At 38.0% G+C, this 24217-nt stretch overlaps 1 long non-coding RNA gene across 1 annotated transcript in view; it reads right to left on the minus strand.

Annotated features, from left to right (window-relative positions):
- LOC122239253 overlaps positions 1–23922 on the minus strand; it is a 55029-nt gene extending 31107 nt beyond the window's left edge. Inside the window, exons 1-3 of the long non-coding RNA XR_006218200.1 lie at positions 23854–23922; positions 12809–12925; positions 11790–11834 (exon numbers count right to left, since the gene is read on the minus strand). This is a non-coding gene — a long non-coding RNA (uncharacterized LOC122239253). The remainder of the gene's footprint in view (positions 1–11789; positions 11835–12808; positions 12926–23853) is intronic.
- Positions 23923–24217: the final 295 nt, after the last annotated feature.

Genomic DNA, 24217 nt, shown 5'->3' on the forward strand with positions numbered 1-24217 from the left:
CTCATTACTGCCAGGAGAATGTACAAGTCCCAAGTTCTCAACTTGGCTCCCACTGACACCTGAAGGGTTGCTCCTTGTACCGGTAGGTAGGAGTGGAAGTTCTGGTTCCTTGCAGTCTCCACTGATGCTGTGGTGGAGATGGCCTCTTTACTGCTGGGCAATGGTGAAAGTCCTGACCCTCCATGAGGCTTCCTCTGATACCACCCTGAAGAAGGTATTGGGTCACCTCATTGAAGCTTACTGAGAGTGGAAGTCTAGTCTTCCAACTACGACTTTTTTTTGGCATCAGTGGATGTAAGGATCACAGATTTTCCTGTAGTGTTCCTGCACAGTAGTGCATTATTGTCCGAAAGTTTTCTGTCTAACTAAACTGCTGTGTTCTGGTACCCCAGCTAGAGAGAAGTCTTTTGTTGGGGCTTTTTTTGTTTGCACCTGTTGAAATTTCTGGGTTGCCAGCTTCTTCAAATTCATCTCTGGGATATAAAGTAAAAGAATATCCAGGAACTCATACTATGTCAAGGTCCTGAGTCAGTTTGCCTCTCTGCCTTTAAGTCTTCTTATGTTTGTTTTATGTTATGTTTTATGTTTGTCCAGGGTTTTCAGCTGTACTTAGAGGAATGAATAGAGAGGAGTATGACTATTCCATCTTACCAAAGCAGAATTCCTGAGGCCTGCTTTTTAAAAAAAAATTTTTTTTTAAACATTTATTTATTTTTGAGAGACAGAGGCAGAGCATGAGCAGGGGGAGAGAGAGAGAGAGAGAGAGAGAGAGAGAGAGAGAGAGAGGGAGAGAGAGGGAGGGAGAGAGAGGGAGGGAGGGAGGGAAGGAGGGGGATACAGAATCTGAAGCAGGCTCCAGGCTCTGAGCTGTTAGCACAGAACCCGATGCAGGGCACAAATTCATGAACTGCAAGACCATGACATGAGCTGAAGTCAGACGCTCATCTGACTGAGCCATCCAGGCACCCCTCCTGAGACCTGTTTTAAAAAAACGAAATCAGGGGCACCTGCGTGGCTCAGTCGGTTGAGTGTCCGGCTTCATCTCAGGTCATGATCTCACAGCTTGTGAGTTCGAGCCCCGCATCAGGCTTGGTGCTGACAGCTTGGAGCCTGCTTCAGGTTCTGTGTCTCCCTCTCTCTCTACCCCTCCCCCACTTGCACTCTGTGTCTCTGTCTCTCTCTCTCAAAAATAAATAAAAACATTTAAAAAATTATAAAAAAAAACCCTAAATCATGTCTTATTGATTGTTCCATGCAACTTTATGGTTGTATATGGTATCCTATAAGTATAGGTGAATGCAGTTGCTATAACCACTCCTTACTGATAAATATTTAAGTGTTTTCTAGGGTCAGTATTATAGAAACATTCTCCCTAACAGTTCAGAACTTCAGTGAAATCTGTGTGAGTTGACAAGGTGAATTTAAGAATGGAAATTTATGTAAAAGAAAAGTGACAAGGGAGTACTTGGCTGCCAAATAGTAAATATATTATAAAACCACTATAAAAATTAAAGTACTGTGATATTTATATAGGTACTGGTAGATCGGTAATTCAGAAGAGAAAATCCAGAAATAGATATAGGCATATATGAAAATGTAGTATTGTGATAAAAGTGGCCTATTTAATAAATGGCCTTACAGAAACATTTTCCAAGTTAGCAACTCTGCAAAAAAAAAAAAAAAAATGTGACTTCTGATTGTTAAAAAAAAATAATAAACCAAATTTCAGATTCTTAAAGGAGCAAATCTTAAGAAGGGACTATAAAGTCCTACAGAAAAAAACTTGAATGAATGTTTTCACAACCTAGGGGTGGGGAAGGCCTTTCTAAGCATGACAGAAAAGTACAGAAGAAAAGACTTTTTTATATAAAAGCAAAAAATCTGTGCAGTAAGAAACCATCTGGAACAAGGTTAAAGACAAAGAAGATGAAATATCTGCAACACATATAAAAGAAAATGTTAATTTTCCTACTGTAACACATTTCTATAAGTTAATAAAAATATGTCTGTGAAAAAATAGACAAAGAACATGTAGAGGGAAATAAAAAATCAAGAAATTGGCCAAAAACATAGAAAATATGTTTACTATCACTAGCTATCAAAATTATGCAAATAAACAATAGGCTATTTTTCATTTTTCAGAATGGAAGAGGTAAAAATTATTTGGCAAAACCTGACATTGAGAGTGTGGGGAAATGTGCCCTTTATTACTGTCAACATGAGTACAGATTGGAGTATTTCAGGAGGGCCCTTTGGCCATCTCTGTCTGTCTGTCTGTCTGTCTATATCGGAATATCCTCTGATTCAGTATCACTTTCAGGAATGTATCCTAAATTTTCATCACTGTGTAGTTTATAATAGAAAAATAAAAAATGGATATATCTTAAAAGTTCATCAGTAGAGGCTTAGATGAAAAGAGAGGGTACATCCATACATTGTATACTCTCAACAGTTAAAATAAAGATCTCATGTATGGACAAGAAAAAATATTTAAGACGTCATTGAATAAAAAATGCCAGGTAGCTTTCTTTATAATACTGTTTATATAAAAGCACGTGTTTTGAGAGATTCTAAAAGGAGCAGAGTTTCATTCTAGGTGCTAGAATTTCAGGTATATACTTTGTTCTTAATTTTTTTTTGTATTATTAGAATGGGAAATGTATCATTTTTTTTGAATCAGATAAAAGCTATTTTCATTAAATCATAATTATAGCCATCACACTAAAGAAAATCTCAAAATTGTTCATAGCATATACTACTAAATACACAAATTGTACAAATGCATATACAAGATAACAATTGATGCCATCTTTTGGTCACCTACATAACACATAAGTGGGGCACCTGGGTGGCTCAGTTGGTTAAATGTCCGCCTCTTGATTTCAGTTTAGGTCATGATCTCATGGTTTGTGGGACTGAGCCCCACATCAGGCTCTGTGCTGACAGTGAGGAGCCTGTTTGGGATCCTCTCTCTCCCTCTCTCTCTGCCCACCCCCCAAATAAATAAATGAATTAAAAAAAGAACACATATGCATTTTTGTGCATGCTCAGGCACTGTGTGTGTTACTAGAATTTCATGAGATAACCAGGTGTTGCCCTGCAGTACTCTGTTGGAGTTTTATTACCATGAAAACATGATATAGTAGTGTCAGTTCTAGGTCTATCTGGCTGGGAAATCTTCAAGTTTCTCAGTCTCTCTGAATCTCAGCTTCCTTTGTAAAAATATTATCTGCACTTCCTAATTCACAGAATCTTAAGGATCAAGAGATGATGTGTATGAAAACATTCTCAACTCTAAAGTGCCTGTGTAGTTACTATTCGTATCATCATGTTTCTTAAAATAAAGAGAACCGCCATTGACAATGGGGAAGATAGATATTATCAAAATTAAAATGATGAATGATGTCAAGCAGTGAGTTTTGGGAAGAATAAGCCTTCCATTTAGAGTTAGAATCAAACTTTAACTCTGGCATCTTTCTGCTGAAAATTATAGGGTAACATTTTGATACTTCGAGGCAAAGGAAACACAGGTGCAATTGCTACATGGTGATAGGTAAAGGAAAGAACATGTAATTCAATCCACTGGGAAGATTTTTATCCAAAATGAAACCGTTTTCTTCCCCTGCTAGTCAGGCAGAAATCTAATTACTGGTGTTTGATCTACTGTGGAGAGGCAAACTTGAGAAAATTATAGATTATAGACAATTTTATTGAATTTAATCTTAGCAATCAAAAAATGAAGATTTTGTACTTTGTACGTAGTTACTTAGCTGATGTTAGGAATAGCATCCAGTCAAGAATAATAATTCTTGTTTTACTGTGATTCGTTCTAGTTTCAGTTATGGGGTTGGCTATTTCATCCTCCTGTTCTTTATGTGAGTGCTTTGAACACAATCTCGATCTTGTCGAGGGTTTAGTGTAGAACTATTTTTCATATCATATAATGTTTCAGGCACAAAACCAGAATAAAGGAAACTTAAAGACAAGCAAGCCGTGGGAAGGCTGGAAGCATAAAGAAAGATGAACTGAAATGAACCTCTTTGCCTTTAAGTTGTGTCCATCCTCAGGAAACCTGGATGACTCAGTTAAAAGTCCAACTCTTGAGGTTGGCTCAGGTCATGATCATTGTGAGTTCCAGCCCCGCATTGGGCTCCACGCTGATAGTGCGGAGCCTGCTTGGGATTCTGTCTGTCCCTCTCTCTGCCCCTCCCCTGCTCATGCTCGCTCTCTCTCTCAAATAAATAAATATAACTTAAAAAAATATATATTTACATATATATTTAAATCTGTGTCCATCCTCACTACTGTTTGTCTAGTTCAGACCAATGAGGCATGGGAATGAGAGCAAGCGTGAGTACATGACAGGTGAAAAGTAGGATTCTCTCCCTTCCTTGCTGCTTTCCTTTGCATGGCAGGGCAGTCAGGAGACCTAGGTTCTGGACCCAGAACTGGTCTGTAGGAGCTGAGTGACCGGATGTTGAAGGCTGTTACAGCAAAGCTCTGGGAACTAGCATCAGTGATCCTTCCCTCAGGCATGGTGCTCAGCACTTTATATACACTTTCTTTTCGTCCTCACAACAACTCTGTAAAGTAAGTGGTATTACCCCTGCTTGACAGTTAAGAGAACTGAACTTCGGAGAGTTAAGCAACTTGGCCCAGATTACACAGGAGAGCGAGATGATGAAGATCAGATGAAATACTATTTAAGAAAATGTTTTGAAAATTGTAAAATGTACAACTTTTAACTATTGTTACTATTATTATATTTGTCCTCAGCAAGGAAGTAAAAGTCTGTTCTTTCCTAGTGCTCTTTCCAGACAGACTTCCACCTCTTCTGCATTAATATAGCAACTGCTTCCAGTTCCCCAAAGAGCAAGATTAGTATTCCTGTGGCCTTGTGAGTTCCTGTGGTCCTGCTGGCACAACTTGCAGGGACAGTTGTTTTGCAAAGATGTTGACAGGTCTGAGAGGAAAACAAAAGGAAATCTACTTTCTTCACTCCTCTGTTAGGATTGAATAAAATCCCACCATGAATTTTATTGTATGTGTGGGAGTGATGGGACTGATAATGGCCTTGCATTATAATAGATCTCTTAGGAAGGGTCACTCTTTGCTCTTATGACATCACTGACTTGTCTTTTTTTGCTCTCCAGAGCAGCGCACACACAGCCTATTTGTCAGCTTCCCAAGCACTCAGCTGTAACGGCAATAACAGCCCGCCCCCACCCCACCCCATGATCTTGATAGCTCCTGTGTCCTGAGAGATAAGACTGCTGCCTCCCCAGCTGCCTCACTCCTGAATGACTGGCAACTCTTTCTCTCATACAAAGGTTATCAAAACGCCCACCATTCAACTCTGTTTTCCCTTGTGGTTGCAACTACTATTAAAACAATTAACCTACTTATGGGAATATAATTACCAAACTGTAGGGAGAAGGAGGCAAAACTTTATTCCCACGTTCTGACTAGGACTATGTGGCTTATTACATCGTTTCTCCATCCAATTTTACTAGTGATATTTCCAGCCTGTTTTGCTTCCCAAGAGTCAAATCATCAAATACAGGATTTTGTTAGTTCTTCTGATCCTGGTGCATTTTTATCCTCATTTATTTAGTTGAGAAGACTGAGGGAATTCTCAGGAGGCCAATTTAGGAAGCCCCAGGAAAAACCCTGCACTGAGAAACTTGATTACATGACACTCTACCTTACTTTTTTTTTCTTTTTAATGTTTGTTTGTTTACTTTGAAAGTGAGAGAGATCAGGGGAGGGGCAGAGAGAGAGGGAGAGAAAGAACCACAAGCAGGCTCCACATTGTCAGCATAGAGCCTGACACAGGGCTCAATCCCATGAACCATGAGATCATGAGCTGGGCTGGAACCAAGAGTTTAACCCTTAACCAACTGAGCCACCTAGGCTCCCCCCTCTCTACCATACTTTGCATGTCACACCAAGGGACCTCTTAGAGCCACAGGTTTCTTCCTCCGTGACAAAAGAATTTACCTTTTAGGGATTTAAAGAAAATGAACGAAATATATCTAAGATTGTGTCTGTGATCCATACTGACTCAAAATTGTCCTGCTATTGCCATACTAACAGATTTTCTCGTCTTAAAATTCTCCTTTCTAACTCTGGGTGTTTGGAAGCAGTGTGGGCATTGACAACTACTTTTGGGGCTGGCTGGTCCCATTTCTGGGCCCTGGATCTTGCTTACTCTGAACCTAAAAAAACTTGAGAGCAGTGCCTGATGAATTCTCAAAGTCCTCGGGCAATCTTATTCACTGAAGCCAGAACCGAGGGCCAAAATTCCTCACAATTTGGAGGAAATCCAGATGAGTTTACAGACATCGTTAGTTAACTTTGTCCTATCCATTATAGATTGAAGAATTAATCCTGGCCAGACATTTCTTCCTTTTTGTTAATTTTTTTTTTAACGTTTATTAGTTTTTGAGAGAGAGAGAGAGAGAGAGAGAGAGAGAGAGAGAGAAAGAGAGAAACAGAAACAGAGCATGAGCAGGGGAGGGGCAGAAAGAGAGGGAGACACAGAATCTGAAGCAGGTTCCAGGCTCTGAGCTGTTAGCACAGAGCCCGACGTGGGGCTCAAAATCACAAACCATGAGATCATGACCTGAGCTGAAGTCAGCCACTCAACTGACTGAGCCACCCAGGTGCCCCTGGCCAGCCATTTCTTAAATGCGCACTGGTCACATTTGGTCACATGTGTGTCGAATGATTTGTTCAAATGATGTGTCATATAAGGAGAGTGTATGAGTTGAAAAATGAGTGGAAAGACTTATTATTTCTTTGGTCAGATTTATGTTTTTACCTTTTTGGAGAAACCACTTACTGAGTATAAGACTGGTGGCTTTACATATTTAATCCTCATAATAGCTCAGTGAGATATGTACTATTATCCTTCTTTTACATATAAGCCAACCAAGAGAGGACAAGGATTTGTCCAAGGTCAAATAACTTCTAAGTAGCAGGACTGGAAATCAGGGGTAAGGCTGTGGACTCCAAAGTGCAGGCCTTTATATATTTATATATATATATATTTATATTTATATATTTATATTTATTTATATATTTAAATATATATATATTTAAAATATATATTTTATTCTATGATACAGGCTTATTATTCAAAGTTGTAAGGAAATCATATTTTTATATACCATATAACTTAAATTCACCAAAAGAGCTTGTTTTATGTAAGAATTCTATTGTAAAATCTTTTACAGAGTATCACCCAGATTTATCTGAATCCAGATTTTCTTAGACATTAAATTTTCTTACAGTGATAGCCATGAATTTTTAAAAATTCAGCAAATATTGAGTACCACTCATGTGCCAGATATTGGGAATAGAATAGTGGGTAAATTGCACATAGTTTTTAACCTCTTGGAACTTTTACAGTGTTGTATGCTGTGTCTAGGCTTCTCTGGGAATCCATATCTGATCATTTCTTTGGGCTTAAGCACACATTTGTGTGCTTCTGTAACACCCTGCTTTTATTATAGTATGCAAAATATTATAAAAAGTATGAAAATATACTAAAAATATCCAGGTACCCATCAGTTTGATGAATAGAACATTAATAATGAACTGGGGGCTCCTGGCTGGCTTAGTTGGTGGAATGTGTGACTCTTGATCTCGGGGTTGTGGGCTCGAGCCCCACGTTGACTACACGTTGGGTTTAGAGATTACTTAAAGTAAATTCTTTAAAGCAAACAATTAACCAGAACAAACCTCTGCCAATTGTATCCTAGACCCTTTTCTATAGAGAGGAAAGCACTGTCCTGAATCATAGCCATTAGTTTTTTCTTTCTCTTCTTTTTTTATTGTAGTAAAATATATATAATATAAAATTCACTATTTTAACCATTTTTAAATGTAAAATTCGGTGGCATTAATCACATTCACAGTGTTGTGCAACTATCACCATATCTATTCCCAAAACTTTATCACCACAGAAACTCTGTAACCATTAAGAAATAACTCCCCATTTCCCCTTCTACCCGGTTCCTAGTAATCTCTAATCTACTTTCTGTTTCTATGAATTTGCCTATTTTAGACTACCCCCCACCCCTTCCCACACACTGGGTAAAAATGAATTTTTAATAATAGGTCTGGGTCAAGGTAACATTTGGAATGGATCTTTTTTCAGTCTTATTGAGAAATAATTGGCATATTACATTATATTAGTTAAAGGTGTACAGAATAATTTGACATAATAGTGAAATTGTACATATATAACATGTTTTCTTTTTTCTCTGGTTTTATTGAGAAATAATTAACAGACATCACTGTATTAGTTGAAGGTGTACAATGTGATAGTTTATGTGTTGTGAAATGAATACAGTAGGTTGAGCTGACATCCGTCATCTCTTATAGATAAAATAAAATGAAAGAAGAAAAGGAAAAAGGAAAAAAATTCTCCTTGTGATAAGAATTCTTAGGATTTACTCTTCACGACTTTCCTGTATATCCTACAGCAGCATTAGCTATAGTCATTGTGGTGTACATTACATCCGTCATACTTGTTTATCTTATAACTGGAAGTTTATATCTTGGGACCAACTTCCTCCAGTGCGCACTTCCCCCACCCTCCACCTCTGGTAACCACAAGCCTGATCCCTTTTTCTATGGGTTTATTGTTTTTTAGATTCCACATATAAGTCAGATCACACAGTATTTTTTTCTTATTGACTTAGCATAATGCCCTTGAAGTCCATCCAGTTGTCACAAATGGTAGGATTTTCTCATTTTTTTATGGCTGAATAATATTCTATTGTATATGTATACCACAACTTTTTCATCCATTCATCTATTTATGGTCACTTAAGTTGTTTACATGTCTTGGCTATTGTATATAATGCTGCAGTGACCATTGTGGTGCAGATATCTCTTTGAGATAGTGATTTTATTTTCTTTGGATCTATATGCAAAAGTGGGATTCCTGGTTCATATGGTAGTTCTATTTTTAATTTTTTGGGGAACCTCCATATTGTTTTCCATAGCGGCCACACCAGTTTACATTTCCACAGACAGGACACGAGGGTTCCCTTTCTCCACATCCTCACCAACACTTGTCTCTTGTCTTTTTGATGACAGCCATTCTGACGTGTGAAGTGATAGTTCATTGTGGTTTGATTTGGATTTTTCTGATGGTTAGTGATTTTGAGTACCTTTTCATATACTGTTGGCCATTTAAATATTTTACAGAAGTGGAAGAATATTTTGTCCTTTTGTGTTTGGCTTATTTCACTTAACATAATGTTTTCAAGGTTCATCTATGTAGTAGTAGGTTTCAGAATTTCATTCCTTTTTAAGGGTAAAAAAATATTCCAGTGTATGTATATAACACATTTGTTTATCCATTCATCTGGTGATGGAACTTCGGTTGTTGCCATTTTTGGCTATTGCAAATAACACTGCAATCAACATTGTGTATAAGTATCTGTTTTAATTTTTGGGGGTATATGCCTAGAAAGAATGCAGTTGTTGGCTGGGTCATTTTGTAATTGTATTGTAGCTTTCTGAGGAACTATCGAAATGTTTTCTATAGTGGCTGCACCATTTTACATTCCTGCCAGTGAGGCACAAGGGTTCTGAATTTTTCACATCCTTGATAACACTTATTTTCCATTAAGAAAATTATAGCCATCATAGTAGGTGTGAAATGGCATTTTATTGTGGCTTTGATTTGCATTTCTCTAATAACTAATGATGTTGAGGATCTTTTAATGTGCTTGTTGGCCATTTGTATATCTTCTTTGGAGAAATATCTATTCAAGTCCTGTGCCCATTTTTGAATTGTGTTTTCTTTTTGTTGTTGAGTTGTAGAAGTTCTTTATATATTGTGGATAATAAATCCTTATCAGATATATGATTTGCAAATATTTCTACCATGCTGTAGGTTGTCTTTTCACTTCTTTGATAATGTCTTTTTATGCACAAAAGTTTAACATTTTGATGAAGTCCTATATATTTTAAAAATTTTGTTGTTCAGGCTTTTGAAGTCATTGCCAAATCCAAGATCATGTATATTTACTCCTATGCCTTCTTGTAAGAATTTTGTGGTTTTAGCTCTTATACTTATTTTAGATCATTGATCCACTTTGAGTTAATTTTTATATATAAGAGAAAGGTCTGACTTCATTCTTTTGCATGTAGAAATCCAGTTGTCTCAACACCACTTGTTGAAAAGACTATTCTTCCCCCCCATTTAATGGACTTGGCACCCTTGTAAAAAATCATTTGGCCATAAGTGTATGGGTTAATTTCTGGAGACTCAATTTTATTCCATTGGTCTATGTATCTGTCCTTATGCCAGTATCACATTGTTTTGATTACTATAGCTTTGTAGTGAGTTTTGAAATTGAGATGTGTGAGTCTTCCAGTTTTGTTCTTCTTTTTCGAGATTGTTTTGGCTATTCAGATTTCCTCGCAATTCCACGTAAATTTGAAAAACAATTTTTCCACACCAATAATGAAGCAACAGAAAGAGAAGTCAAGGAATTGATCCCCTTTACAAATGCACCCCAAATCATAAAATACCTAGGAATAAACCTAACCAAAGAGGTGAAAAATCTATACACTCAAAAACTATAGAAAGCTTATGAAATAAGTTAAAGAAGACACAAAAAGATGGAAAAATATTCCATGCTCATGGATTGGTAGAACAAATATTGTTAAAAGGTCAATACTACCCAATGCAATCTGCATATTCAATTTAATCCCTATCAAAATAACACCAGCATTCTTCACAGAGCTAGAACAAACAATCCTATTGTATGGAACCAGAAAAGACCGGGAATAGCCAAAGCAATCTTGAAAAAGAAAACCAAAGCTGGAGGTATCACAATCCTGGACTTCAAGATGTATTACAAAGCTGTAATCATCAAGACAGTATGGTACTGGCACAAAAACAGACACTCAGATCAATGGAACAGAATAGAAAACCCAGAAATGGACCCACAAACGTATGGCCAACTAATCTTTGACAAAGCAGGGGAGAATATCCAATGGAATAAAGACAGTCTCTTCAGCAAATGGTGCTGGGAAAGCTGGACAGAGACATGCAGAAAAATGAACCTAGAACACTTTCTTACACCATACACAAACTAAGCTCAAAATGGATGAAAGACCTAAACATAAGATAGGAAGCCATCAAAATCCTCAAGGAGAAAGCAGGCAAAAACCTCTTTGATTTTGGCCATAGCAACTTCTTACTCAACACATCTCCAGAGGCAAGGGAAACAAAAATAAAAATGAACTATTGGGACCTCATCAAAATAAAAAGCTCTTGCACAGTGAAGGAAACAATCAGCAAAACTAAAAGGCAACTGACAGAATGGGAGAAGATATTTGCAAATGACATATCAGATGTGTCAGTAAGCCCTAGAAAAGGAGGAGAATCTGATTTCCAGAATTACCATATTGTAATATTTAAATGCCCGTTTTTTTGTTGTTTAAAATTTTTTTTAATGTTTGTTTATTTGAGAGGACAAGTGGGGAAGGGGAAGAGAGAGAGGGAGAGAGAATATCCCAAGTAGACTCCACACTGTCAGCGTGGAGCCTGGCACATGGCTCAAACTCACAAACTGTGTGTTCGTGACCTGAGCCTAAATCAAGAGTCAGATGCTTAACTGTGCCACCCAGGTGCCCCTCAAGTGCCCAGTTTTTAACAAATATCACAAGGCATACAGTTTTTATTTTTTGATTGATGAAGGCTGTAGTAGTCTGTTGTTTAGTGCCTTTTCCAGACTATTTTTGCAGAGACTGTATACCTTATCATCTGTGGTCCTTGAAGTCTCTATCCCTTCAGAGGTTTTCTTGAAGGCCAGAAGATGAAGTGAAATGAAATGAAATAAATTAATTTTAAAGTGACATAAAAAAAAATAAAGTGACATTGCCACCCCCTCCCAATTAAAAAAAAATAGAAAAAAACCCACACCCACCAAACACCTCTTCCAGTCTTTGCAGACTGACTCTGTGCTGGGACACTCCAGCACTTAAACAGGTCACACTGAGCCCAGGGATCAGCCTGAGATGAAAACTTAGGGTCCTCTCAACTCTTTTCTGAGCATATGTCTTGCCCCCGGACCAAAAACCCTCGTGTGGCTTTCTAAATTCCCCTGAACGTTCCTTATTCCATGTATGTATGGGTGCTTTTGAATGTTCTAATTTCCCAAGACTCCTTTCTCCCTCAGTTTTTCCTTCCTGGGCCTTAGGTAGTTTATGTATGAACCTAAATTCCTTGTTCCAGGCATCTGTGGGTTGAGTTCTGTGGGTTGAGTTGCCTTGTTCAGGCACCTGGCCTGAGTTCTGAGTTGGTCCAAACAGAGACAAGCACTGGGGTCAGTCCTTCAGGTAGTCCCACACAGGTTAGAATAGACAGACACAATAATTTGCAGATAAGGTCTGCTCTGCTTGCCCTGGAACCAGGACCCACACTAGGAACATGGCGGCTGCTACTTCACCACTGTCACCGTGCGTGGGTGGACATGAGGCGAGAGCAAGTACAAATGCTACAAGGCTTTTCTACTGTTTTCAAGTTGTCTTTTTCTTGACGGTTTACTTGGTTGCTGTAAACGTGTGTTTTCCAGAGTTCTAACAAAGTTGGTTCTGATAATTTCTGCTTGTTTTTCAATGTTTCTGTTGAGGAATAAGAGCTCAGAACTGCCTACTCCACCATTTTATTGACATCATCACCGTTAGCATTAAATACATCAAACTGTTGGTTTACAAAGCACCTCTAATTTCTGTACTGACCCAGTATTTCTGGAATACTTTGAGGCCTACTTACGTGTCCAGTTTATTTCGACTTTTAATGAAAGATGTTGTTCCCAATTATGACCGTAATTTCTACATTCAGGCTCCTTTAAATTCACAGTTTTCTATCCTGGCTGCACATTACATTTGCCTGTGGAATTTTTAAAAAACAGGTGTTCAGAATCTTCCTCAGACTTAGAGAAGCAGAAACTCTGAGGGTGAGTAGTAAAGTAGTGAGTAATAAATGTAACTAGAGTTCTCTTTAGAGTTCTATTGTGAAGGATAATAATATATATTTTAACATGTAGTAAAGTGTAAGTATAACTCTTCAGTAATGAAATTAAAATTATGGAAATTCTAACTTTTAAAAAAACTATTGATTTTTGAGAGAGAGAGAGCGAAAGACAGAGCATGAGCAGGGGAAGGGCAGAGAGGGAGGGAGACACAGAAACTGAAACAAGTTCCAGGCTCAGAGCCCGATGAGGGGCTCGAACTTGTGAATCGCAGGATCATGACCTGAGCCAAAGTCTGACACTTAACCGACTGAGCCTGTGGGTTAGTGACTTTTCCAGACTATTTTTGCAGAGACTGTATACCTTATCATCTATGGTCCTTGAAGTCTCTAGCCCTTCAGAGGTTTCCTTGAAGGCCAGAAGATGAAGTGAAATGAAGGCACCCAGGTGCCTCTAACATTTTTAATCCTAAGTATTTTGCTTCAATAAAGACAGACCATGCTGTTTAAGTTAACAAATGGTTAAGTTTGGCAACAATAATGTACACACCTGATTTAGTTTTTGTAATTGTGTACTTATATGTATGCACGCATATTTTTCTATACTGTGTATAATCAGGTAGTTAATCTGAAAAAGTAGAATTTTTATTATTTTTTTATGTTTATTTTTGAGAGAGAGAGAGCATGTGTGTGTGTGCTCATGTGCCTGTCAGGGATGAGGGGCAGAGAGAGAGAGAGAGAGAGAGAGAGAGAGAGAGGGAGGGAGGGAGAGGGAGAGAATCCCAGTCTCCTTGCTATAAGCATGGAGCCTGATGAGGGGCTCAAACTCCTGAATAGTGAGATCATGAGCTGAAATCAAGAGTCAGATGCTCCACCAACTGAGCCACCCAGGTGTCCCTGAAAAATAGGATTTTTAAAGTGTTTAATGTTTAACTTTTCATTATTATACCTTGTTAAGAAAAAAGGAACAATATGGGATGCCTGGGTGTGTCAGTTGGTTAAGCGTCTGACTCTGGCTCAGGTCATGATCTCATGGCTTGTGAGTTTGAGCCCCACATCAGGCTCTGTGCTGTCAGCTCAGAGCCTGGAGCCTGCTTCAGATTCTGTGTCTCCCTCTCTCTCTACCCCTCCCCAACTAGTGCTCTGTCTCTGTCTCTGTCTCTCAAAAATGAATAAATGACCCAGCAATTGCACTACTAGGCATTTATCCACGGGATACAGGTGTGCTGTTTCGAAGGGACACATGCACCCCCATGTTTATAGTAGCACGGTCAACAATAGCCAAAGTGTGGAAAGAGCCCAAATGTCCATCGATGGATGAATGGATAAAGAATATGTTACACACACACACACACACACACACACACACACACACACACACACACAGTGGAGTATTACTCGGCAATCAAAAAGAATGAAATCTTGCCATTTGCAACTACGTGGATGGAACTGAAGGGTATTATGCTAAGTGAAATTAGTCAGAGAAAGACAAAATCATATGACTTCACTCATATGAGGACTTTAAGAGACAAAACAGATGACCATAAGGGAAGGGAAACAAAAATAATATAAAAACAGGGAGGGGGACAAAACAGAAGAGACTCATAAATATGGAGAACAAGCTGAGGGTTGCTGGAGGGGTTGTGAGAGGGGGGATGGGCTAAATGGTAAATGGGTAAGGGGCATTAAGGAATCTACTCTTGAAATCATTCTTTCACTGTATGCTAACTAATTTGGATGTAAATTTTTAAAAATAAAAAATAAAATTAAAAAAATTTAAAAAGAAAAAAGGAACAATAAAATATATCTTTAAACATAAAGTTCCGTGACTAGTAGTCTTGTGCCAATATTGCTTATTTATGTAGAGTTAATCTAGTTAGGACTCTTAACTTCCAGAAAATATCAGTCTAAAGGAAATCATTCATTCCAGAATGATAAAGATTCTTCATGGAAAAGAGACACTAGGCCCTGCTAAGTCACAAGCTTTCAATTTGTCCCTCAAAACCTTTCTAATACTGCTCTCTGCACTAGTTTTTTTTTCTTTGTTGTCTCCCTTTCTTTTTTTTAAAATTTTTTTAATGTTTTATTTATTTTTGAGACAGAGAGAGACAGAGCATGAGCAGGGGAGGGGCAGAGAGAGAGGGAGACCGAGAATCCGAAGCAGGCTTCAGGCTCTGAGCTGTCAGCACAGAGCCCGGCGCGGGGCTCAAACTCACAAACTTTGAGATCATGACCTGAGCCAAAGTCAGACACTTAACCGACTGAGCCACCCGGGCGCCCCAATTGTCTTCCTTTCTAAAGTCAGTTGCTCTCCAGACCCTCCGTCTTTAGTTTAGTCTCCAAGGGCAAGGTGTTGGCTCATTTATTTATTACTATTTAGCTTCTCTCTCTCCCACAAAAACCAGTTTATTTATCTTTTTTTTTTTTTAATGGCTTGAGAAAAAAAAAAGAAAACTTTACACTTGTTTTTCAGCAGAGCCACATTGCTATCTATATACTCCCTTAGCAGGAGTTTCAAGGAGAAATTCTCCAGAACATTTTAAACCAATGTCATAAATGCTTCCTTTTAATAAAAGAACCCCCCCTGAAATAATGCTGTCCTCCATAGGGTCATCTAATGGTTTTGTTGCTCTCCTCTTATTTCTACTATGTTTGTATGTCACTGTGGTGGAAATTATTGGAGAGATAGGTGCTGTACATGGCATCTTCCCAATGGGGTCAGCTTTCCTCCACCCTCAAGCCCACAGGCAGTTAGTTTAAGAGCCTGTACTCATGGTATTATCTCCGTGCATTTGTGTTTTAACTTCCTATATTCGATTTATTGTTCTTTTTATTGGATGCAGCTCTGATTGGCTTACTGTGTGACAAATATTCACCATATTTTTAGAATTTCAAGTTGCTCTCACTGTTTTTCAACGTTGGTTAGAGGGGCAGGGATCAAAGCCCAGAACTGGGACAGTCACTGCTTATGTTTGTGCTTTATCTCATTAAGTGCTGATCACCAGGAAAGCAAACAGCCTGTCATGAAATTTGCCTTGCAAACAATATAACAAAGAAATGTTACGAAAAGAGGCTGAACAGAAGGTGTGTTTAATCTGTTGTAGTGTAGCTCTAGTTTCAGACTAAGAGTGATGATACTTGGAAAAAAATTGGGAGTCTGCCTGCGGGCAACATTTACCCCTGATGTTGAGATTGCTACAGAAAGCTAACCGTTGGAAGTTTTCAACATACAAATCAGGATTTATTAAAGGAATTAATATCTTTGAAGGCTCACAAGGCAATCCTGTTTTCCTGCAAGATGGATGAAAGGCAGAGATTTCAAAACATTTGCTAGAAAACATCAATAGCCAATCCTGCTGATTTAATTTTTTCAATCCCTCAGGCATCAAAAGAAGTTGTGACTTGTCCACATTTGCCTCAGAAGCAAAGCAATATTGTAAATTAAAAATGGCTGGAGCTTAGCTGGCTGCATTTCATTTTTAATTAGTTGGAGCTTCATAATATTTATCAACATTTCTTACGCTCCGAAGCTAAGGAACTTCCTCCTTACATTTGTTGTGAAGAGGTTACAGAGAGTGTTGGGTGACATTCACTTACACACCAAGGAAAAAGTTCTCAGAGTTAGCCATCCATCACAAATGCTAACAGAATACAAATACAAAAAGAAATAGCATTTGGTCAGCTCCATGTCTCTTCTATTTCTGAGCAAGCGGAGATTTCCTATTCCTTTTAACCAGTTGGGAACTCACAGAGCATCAACTCTTCAGAGATTGGTGCTAAAACTCAAAACAAGTTCTGACAACATATAACGTGCCTCTCACAAAATTGTAACAAAAGCAACTGATATTGCTTTAGGCATTTTGTTGAGGTGTGTGGCTAATCCACAGGGGCAACAGTAATATACATTAGATTTTGGAATTAGGGTTTCCCTCTGAGGATAAAACTGAAAAAATGGTCATGTAATACATGAGACCAGTCATTGATTCATTCGAAATAGGTTTATTGACTACTCTTTTATGTCCAGCGCCATTTTAAGCACCTGGGATAAAGTGAGCAGAAAGGCAAGATCTCTGACATTGTAAAGCTGGCATTCATTTATAGAACTAGTCAGCAGCCCTCAATACTACTCTGTAAACAGGTAGGTGAATTCTGGGAGCATTCAAATCTTTTCAAGGTGGTAACAGGATGTTTTCAAGGAAATAAGATTCTATTAGTATATCTAAATCTGTAACCTTATCAATTATATTTATTGTTACCTAAAGAAGCCTGGAAAAAGCTGCGCTGAGAGCTCAGAGCCTGGAGCCTACTTCATATTCTGTGTCTCCCTCTCTCTCTGCCCCTCCCCTGCTTGAGCTTTGTCTCTCTCTCTCTCTCTGTCCCTCTCAAATAAATAAACATTAAAAAAAAAAAGAAGCCTAGAAAAAGGAGAATTCAAGAGTAGGGATTTGCCCATATGTTTGCATTACAGTACTGGGCAAGGGTCTCTGTCCAGCAGCTTCCAGTACTGGAAGAGATGAGTACATCAGACTAGCCTGATGCCATTAGTAAAGGTCCTCCAGCTAAGTCCACTACTTGATTACAAGGTGATCAAGCAACTTTCTGTTATAATGTGGTTTCCCATATCGGTTTTCCTACAGGGAGAGAATGTGCATTCTACGGTTCTAAGAACTCCAGTCCTTTTAAAGTTGTAGTTCTTACTATAAATAAATCAGTATTCTGGTTTATGTTTAAATATTTTGGGAATTGGGTTATCATGAATCTGAACATCTTCTGGTATTCTCACAAAATTGAATTTCTTGAATCATAAAGTAGAAACTCAGACCCTCAAATAGCATTCCTCCAAGGGTGGTTTTTAAAAATCCAGCATGATCATCACCTAGGGGGCTTGTTAACCATACAGATTCCTGGACTCACACTGTACTCATACTGAATCAGAATCTTTGAGGGTAGGGCTCGAGATTTGCATTTTACTAAGGTCTCCAAATGATCCTAATGCATAGTAAAGCTTTAGAGTCAGAGCCTGAGAAGCCGGGACCACAGCCAATAACGCTCTATTAGGGCATTTAGCCAGTTTTCCTAGATAACATCTTCATCTTCATAATTGCTACAAAGTTTTTTAGCGAATTCTTGTTGAGGCTTGGTGGCTTTTGCAACATGGCCTCCTTTCTTTCCCAGTCTCATTGTTCACCTCTCTGAATCATCCAACACTCAACACTCCTAGTGTGACTCTCATGGCTCTAGGCTTGTACATGTCTTGAGCGTTGGGGTTTTTGGCGGGAGGACAATAAATAGCATCCCAATTCCCTGAGTCCCAAGACAACTGATAAAGATAAAGGAGGCAGTTTAAGAGCAAAATATCACATTCATTACTAATGATGGCTAGATAGAAGAATGTGACTTAGGTGTGGAAAATAAGGGGCTTTTTAATTTTGAACTCTAGACACACTGACCCATCTTGTCCCTGGAAGAATGAGATAATTACTGGCCTCTTCTCTCAGGGGCCAATCTTCTAAGCTTACTTGAGGCCAAGAGCAGACCAGGTGGATCAGAAAGAGGAGGGAGGAAGAAGGCATCTGAGCTTAAGCATATCAAGTTCTTGGTCCTTCAGTAATCACTTTTCAGCAATGAAGTCATTCCTTTTCCCCTGATGAGGAATGAGTGAGGGAGAGGAAGGAAAGAATCCAGGAATGTTACTCTAACCGATGTCCCTTGACATGAAGGGAAACATTGGGACTGGAGATTGGGGCAGATGCTCCCCCCTATCCCAGTATGCACCATTCTTGGTACCTGAGACACCTTATGTTCCCTACTTCCTCTCCTTATTTTGAATGTCTACTCCTATTTATCTTTTAAGATGCAGCTCAGAAGTCTTCTCAGAAGCTTGAGGGAATCAAGAGGAACATTCCCACTTTTACGTTGTTGTAGGACTTTTTTTTGAGAGAGACCATGTGTGAGCGAGAGAGAACCTGCCTGCGCACAAGTCGGGGAGGGGCAGAGGGGAGAGGGAGAGAGAGAGAGAGAGAGAGAGAGAGAGAGAGAGAGGGAGAGAGAGAATATCTTAAGTAGGCTCCACGCCCAGTGCAGACCTCAACATGTGGTTTGATTGATCTCATGACTGTGAGATCATGACCTGAGCTGAAATCAAGAATCGGTCACTCAACTGATTGAGCCACCCAGGCGCCCCTGTTGTAGGACTTCGAACAACTTTTATTATGGTTCTTGCCTTGTACTTACATGTTTTCTTTTCCTTGTGAGTTCAGGGACTGTGGTTTATATGGCTTTGTATTTCTGTAGTAGGTGTTCAATGAATTTTTGCTGAACGACTGTGAAAAAGATGGTAAACTCAAATATTTCTCAGTGAGTATTTTTAAATTTGTATTTTTAAGTCTGCATATTAGCACCAATTATTTTCCTTTATAGGATTTTTCTGTCCCTCCAAAATTTTATAACAAACTTCTGATCAAGGAAGATAATGTCTGTTCAAGTCCCATCTTTGAAATTCTGTTGCCATCATCTTATTATCATGGCTTATGTGACTGATCCTAAAAGATGTCCTCTTCAGTTAATATAATACCACCAGCTCACACTTAAAATAAACCACTAGGTAATAAAGAATCATTTTTTAATTAAAAAAATTTTTTTAATGTTTATTTATTTTTGAGAGACTGAGAGAGACAGAGAATGAGCCAGGGAGGGGCAGAGAGAGAGGGAGACACAGAATATGAAGCAGGCTCCAGGCTGTAAGCTGTCAGCACAGAGTCCGATTCAGGATTCAAACTCACAAACCATGAGATCATGACTGAGCTGAAGTTGTATGCTCAACTGACTGAGCCACCCAGGTGCCCCAAGAATCACTTTTTAAATAAAAGCCCCCATAAAGTAGAAACTACTAATAGAGAAGTTATTTCGGGTAAAACTTAAAATTTCAAAGGTCAATTGTTTTAGAGTATTTATGTTACAGTTAATGATTTGCATGTATATTATGAGAAAATTACTTTTCTCCTCTCTATATTACATGTTTTGTCTAATTGTGCAAAGAAAGGATAAAAGGCATTTTAGTCTTACTATACATGCTGCTGAAGCCAGCACAGGGCAATTTAGTCTTAAAGTTCAAACACTACATGTCTTTATAGTCTGGATGATATGTGGTTACAATATAATAATTTCCTAAAATTCTAGACCTAAGAAAAGATTTCCACCTTCAATATGTAAAAATCAACTTGTAGGTCCTTGTAAAAGAGACACAAAAAGTCATTACCATCTTAATTTTATGATGAATATTTGCTGTTAGAAAATATGTCATTGTTCCTAATTCTGGTTTCATCTGAAACTTACTTTTTGTTTCCATTATTGTGGTAAGCCTCCCAAATGATTGGTCAAGAGCACTTAAGTGGTAAAATGTGCTGGGCTAGGCCTGCACGAGGCTAAATCTCTCCCTGCTTTTTAAGAACTAACAATACAAAACTAAAAACAAACAAAAGCTTCTTAAAGCAGCTGCACGCGTCATCCCAGCAAGAACCACATTTGTCATTTTCTTTAAAGAATATGGGAGCATGTAGGACAATAAAGCCATTTCAAAATAAGTCTCTAATGTCATACTGTTGCTGTAATCCCAGACAATCTTTAATTCTATTTCAAACAGGTGTCTGTTCGTTTATTTTCTTCTGTTTAGGACCTTCTGTAAACTTTCAGAATTGAGCCGTTTTGTCAATCAGCATCCGCTAAACCCTGGGCCTACATATCAGTAAATGTGCTTCTATTTAACTCTCTATTTACAGTCATAAGAGAAATAAACATATAAAATAAATGCATCTCAATGCATAGCTGTGCAGGAGTACAGATGTTTTATTAATGAAAATGAATCCAGCTTTTTGTAAGTCATGGCAGCAATATAACATTTCATTGTTTGCTTCTGTGCTAGACAGTCCCTGCTGTTTCTACATAGAAATTCCTGTAATGCTTAATGGACATCTGGAAGAATTCAGCCAATTAATCGAATTCATGTAGGAGCTAGGCTAATGGCTGTCTGAAAGGCAGATTACATTAAATCAAACTTGCAATATGAATGAAAGCACTTAATCATACATGCAACATTCATTAGATGCGACACAGCAAGTGTTTTGATTACTTTAATAAAAGATCAGGTAAAGTGCATCAGCTGAACAGATTGAAAAGACAGCATGCTTACAAATGTTTGATTATGCTGAATATCAACAGAAACAGTGCCAGTAATTTATAGCAAAACATATTTGTAGGCGTCTAGAGCTGGTGAACTCAGTGAAATTGGGGGCCTTTGCTCAAAACAATAATTAATATATAACACTTTAATCAGATGTCAGAGAAAGAGACAGATTGCTAAAAGTTTAGTAATTTATAGTCATTGGGCATCTTCATATTTTGAATGGACTTGAAGTCTCCTTGAACCCCAATTTCATTTATTTTGAGGTATACAGTTTTTCCCTGGCTTTATTGAGATATAATTGACATCTAACACTGTGTGAGTTTGAGGTACACAACATGATTGATAGATGTATAAATTGTGAAATGAATACCACAGTAAGGTTAGTCAACACATCCATCACCTCACCGAGTTACCTTCTGTGTGTGTGTGTGTGTGTGTGTGTGTGTGTGTGTGTGGTGAGAACATTAAAGGTCCACTGGAAGGTACACAGTTCTTTTTTTTTTTTGTAATTTTTTTTTTCATTTATTAATTTTTGAGAGACAGATCACAAGTGGGGAGGGTCAGAGAGAGAAGGAGACAGAATCCAAAGCCGGCTCCAGGCTCTGAGCTGTCAGCACAGAGCCTGATGTGGGGCTTGAACTCACAAACTATGAGATCATGACCTGAGCTGAAGTCGGACGTTTGACCGACTGAGCCACCCAGGCGCCCCAAAGGCACACAGTTCTTGAGTGAAGAGGTGTTGCTAAACTAAAAACATTGTATTAAAAGGTTAACTTCATATGTTCACCTTTAAAATCTCATGCTGGGGATTAAAATGCTATTCTTAATAGTCATTCATGCCTTCTATATTCATTAATATTTCCCCCCTTCTCTTCACTAATTATCCCATTGATTTTTCCCTGATATGCTGCAAAATGAAGCCTTATAAGGTACATTTCCTAAAAATTATGTAGCAAGTGCCATTTGCAGCTTTTTGGATAAAATAAAGGATTTTTGCATATATTTCTATATATGTACACATATATAAATAATTTCCTTTTGGTAAGGACTTTTAATATTAGACAGGACTGCCTTTAGAGGTGGTAGAAACCACTGTTTCCTGGCATTTAACAAAAGGACTCATTGTATCTCTCTAGACTGATGTGTGATCCTGAAGACAGAAATAGACATAGGACCTTTAAAGTCCTTTATAAACATTTTATTCAAGTCAAGCCACTGAAAACATGGTAAATACTCCACTGTTTTAGATGCTGTGGGTCACATCAAGATGTGAAAGATATGGGTCATCGCAGCCGTAAAGAGAGTATAATAATCTATATGAAAATACATACACACAAAAAGCAATAGCAATAGCAATAACAAATGAGAACAACACAATCCAGAACATGCCATTTACACAAGGTAAGGTACAGATTTATAAATTTTGTAGAAAATCAGAGAAAAGCTGAAATAATGTGTAAGTTTGCATTAGAATTGCATAATCCACTTGATAAGAGATATAATTTAAGAGAATTAAAATTTCATCCCAGAATTAAGCACTACAGAAAAATCTGAGTGCTATTTTGCTTTTCTACAGAGACTTAAGAAATCGAGGCTGTCTCCAAATATTTTTCAATATTGTCAAACTGCACAACACATTTTTAGGCTAAATGAGTTGTTTTTATAGCAGGTTAGAAATTCTTTCTCTTCTTTTCTCCTGTTGTGTACACATTCACAAAAAGGGAAAGAAAAATCAGCGGACCCAGAATATAATCAGTGTTAATACTCTACCAACCAAATTATTTTTCTACCTGTGACTTCTTGAATTTTAGCAACATCCTAAGAATAGAAGTAGAAGGAAAGCCTCATTCAATACTACTACTGACTTAAGACTTCCCAAAATACTTAGTTCCTGTCAATTACTTCAAATGTCCTCATTGTCAGCTATTTAACCTACATGTAATAAAAAATGGCACTGTGTTCTGAACTGTGTGCTTTGCAACATTCATTTGTCCAATCTCTTACTATAAGGGGTCATGTACTCTTAGAATTCCAAGTCGTCAGTGCTTCTGTTTGGAAAATGTAATAATTATTTGTATTAGCTCAGGTAGGCTGAGACAAACTGAGAGACTTTGTTTCTCCCCACGGGTAAATCTTCACCTATTTATTTGACTGATCAGGAACTGTCACTTCAAATATGTTTTTAATCTCTTTTGAAGCATTAAGTTTGACATCCTTCACCCTAGAGGACCCTCCTATGATGGGATTTCACTAATAATTCTTATCTGTCGGTCTATTACTACCAGCTATCTGTCTGTATCTTTAATTTTTCTAAAATGTCTTCTGTGACTTTGTTCTTCAGGCAGTTTTGAGGAAAAGAGCAGTTACGTGATCTACTCCTATGGTGATTTGTGGTCACATTTTCCTGATATTTGTGATCATAAATTTCTGAGATGCCTGAAAAATTGATGGGATCTAAAATGTATTCTTTGATAATCCTCCACTTAATTTTTTTAAAAAGAACCTGGGGATAGAGGAGGTAGAGTAACTCTGCCTCTTTTAGCTTTTCCCCAGCATTCTGGAAGAAAATATTATTCTAATTTAGAATCCAGTACTTAGTCCTAATTCCTACATGGAGCCTGTAGGAGCAAGACATGGGAATTCTATAATTAGATCAATTGCTGACCTCATGGCGTTCCTTCTTTCCTGTTTTATGGAAACTGGCTACATGATCAGAGGACTTTTGGTAGTTCGAGTTCTTCCATCTCAGGGAGCAACCTTATGAGAAAATCAGAAAGAATTTTATTCAGACTCAGTGGTTTTATATTCTTGATTTGTAATTCTTTGATCAAAGTTTTCATCCTCTGAACCCAACCAAGGGTGTGAAGGGACAGAGAGAAAGTTGTGGTTTCCTGCCCAATCACTGATTAAAAAACAAAAACAAAAACAAACCTCTGTTGTTCAGTCTCCCAGGTTTTCCCTAGGGCAATTTGCAAGAGTAAGTGTTTCATTGTTACTTTGGTTAAGGTGACTCTCTAGTTCATTTTCAT

This window comes from Panthera tigris, chromosome B3, assembly GCF_018350195.1.
Source record: "Panthera tigris isolate Pti1 chromosome B3, P.tigris_Pti1_mat1.1, whole genome shotgun sequence".
In the NCBI taxonomy this organism is placed as follows: Eukaryota; Metazoa; Chordata; class Mammalia; order Carnivora; family Felidae; genus Panthera; species Panthera tigris.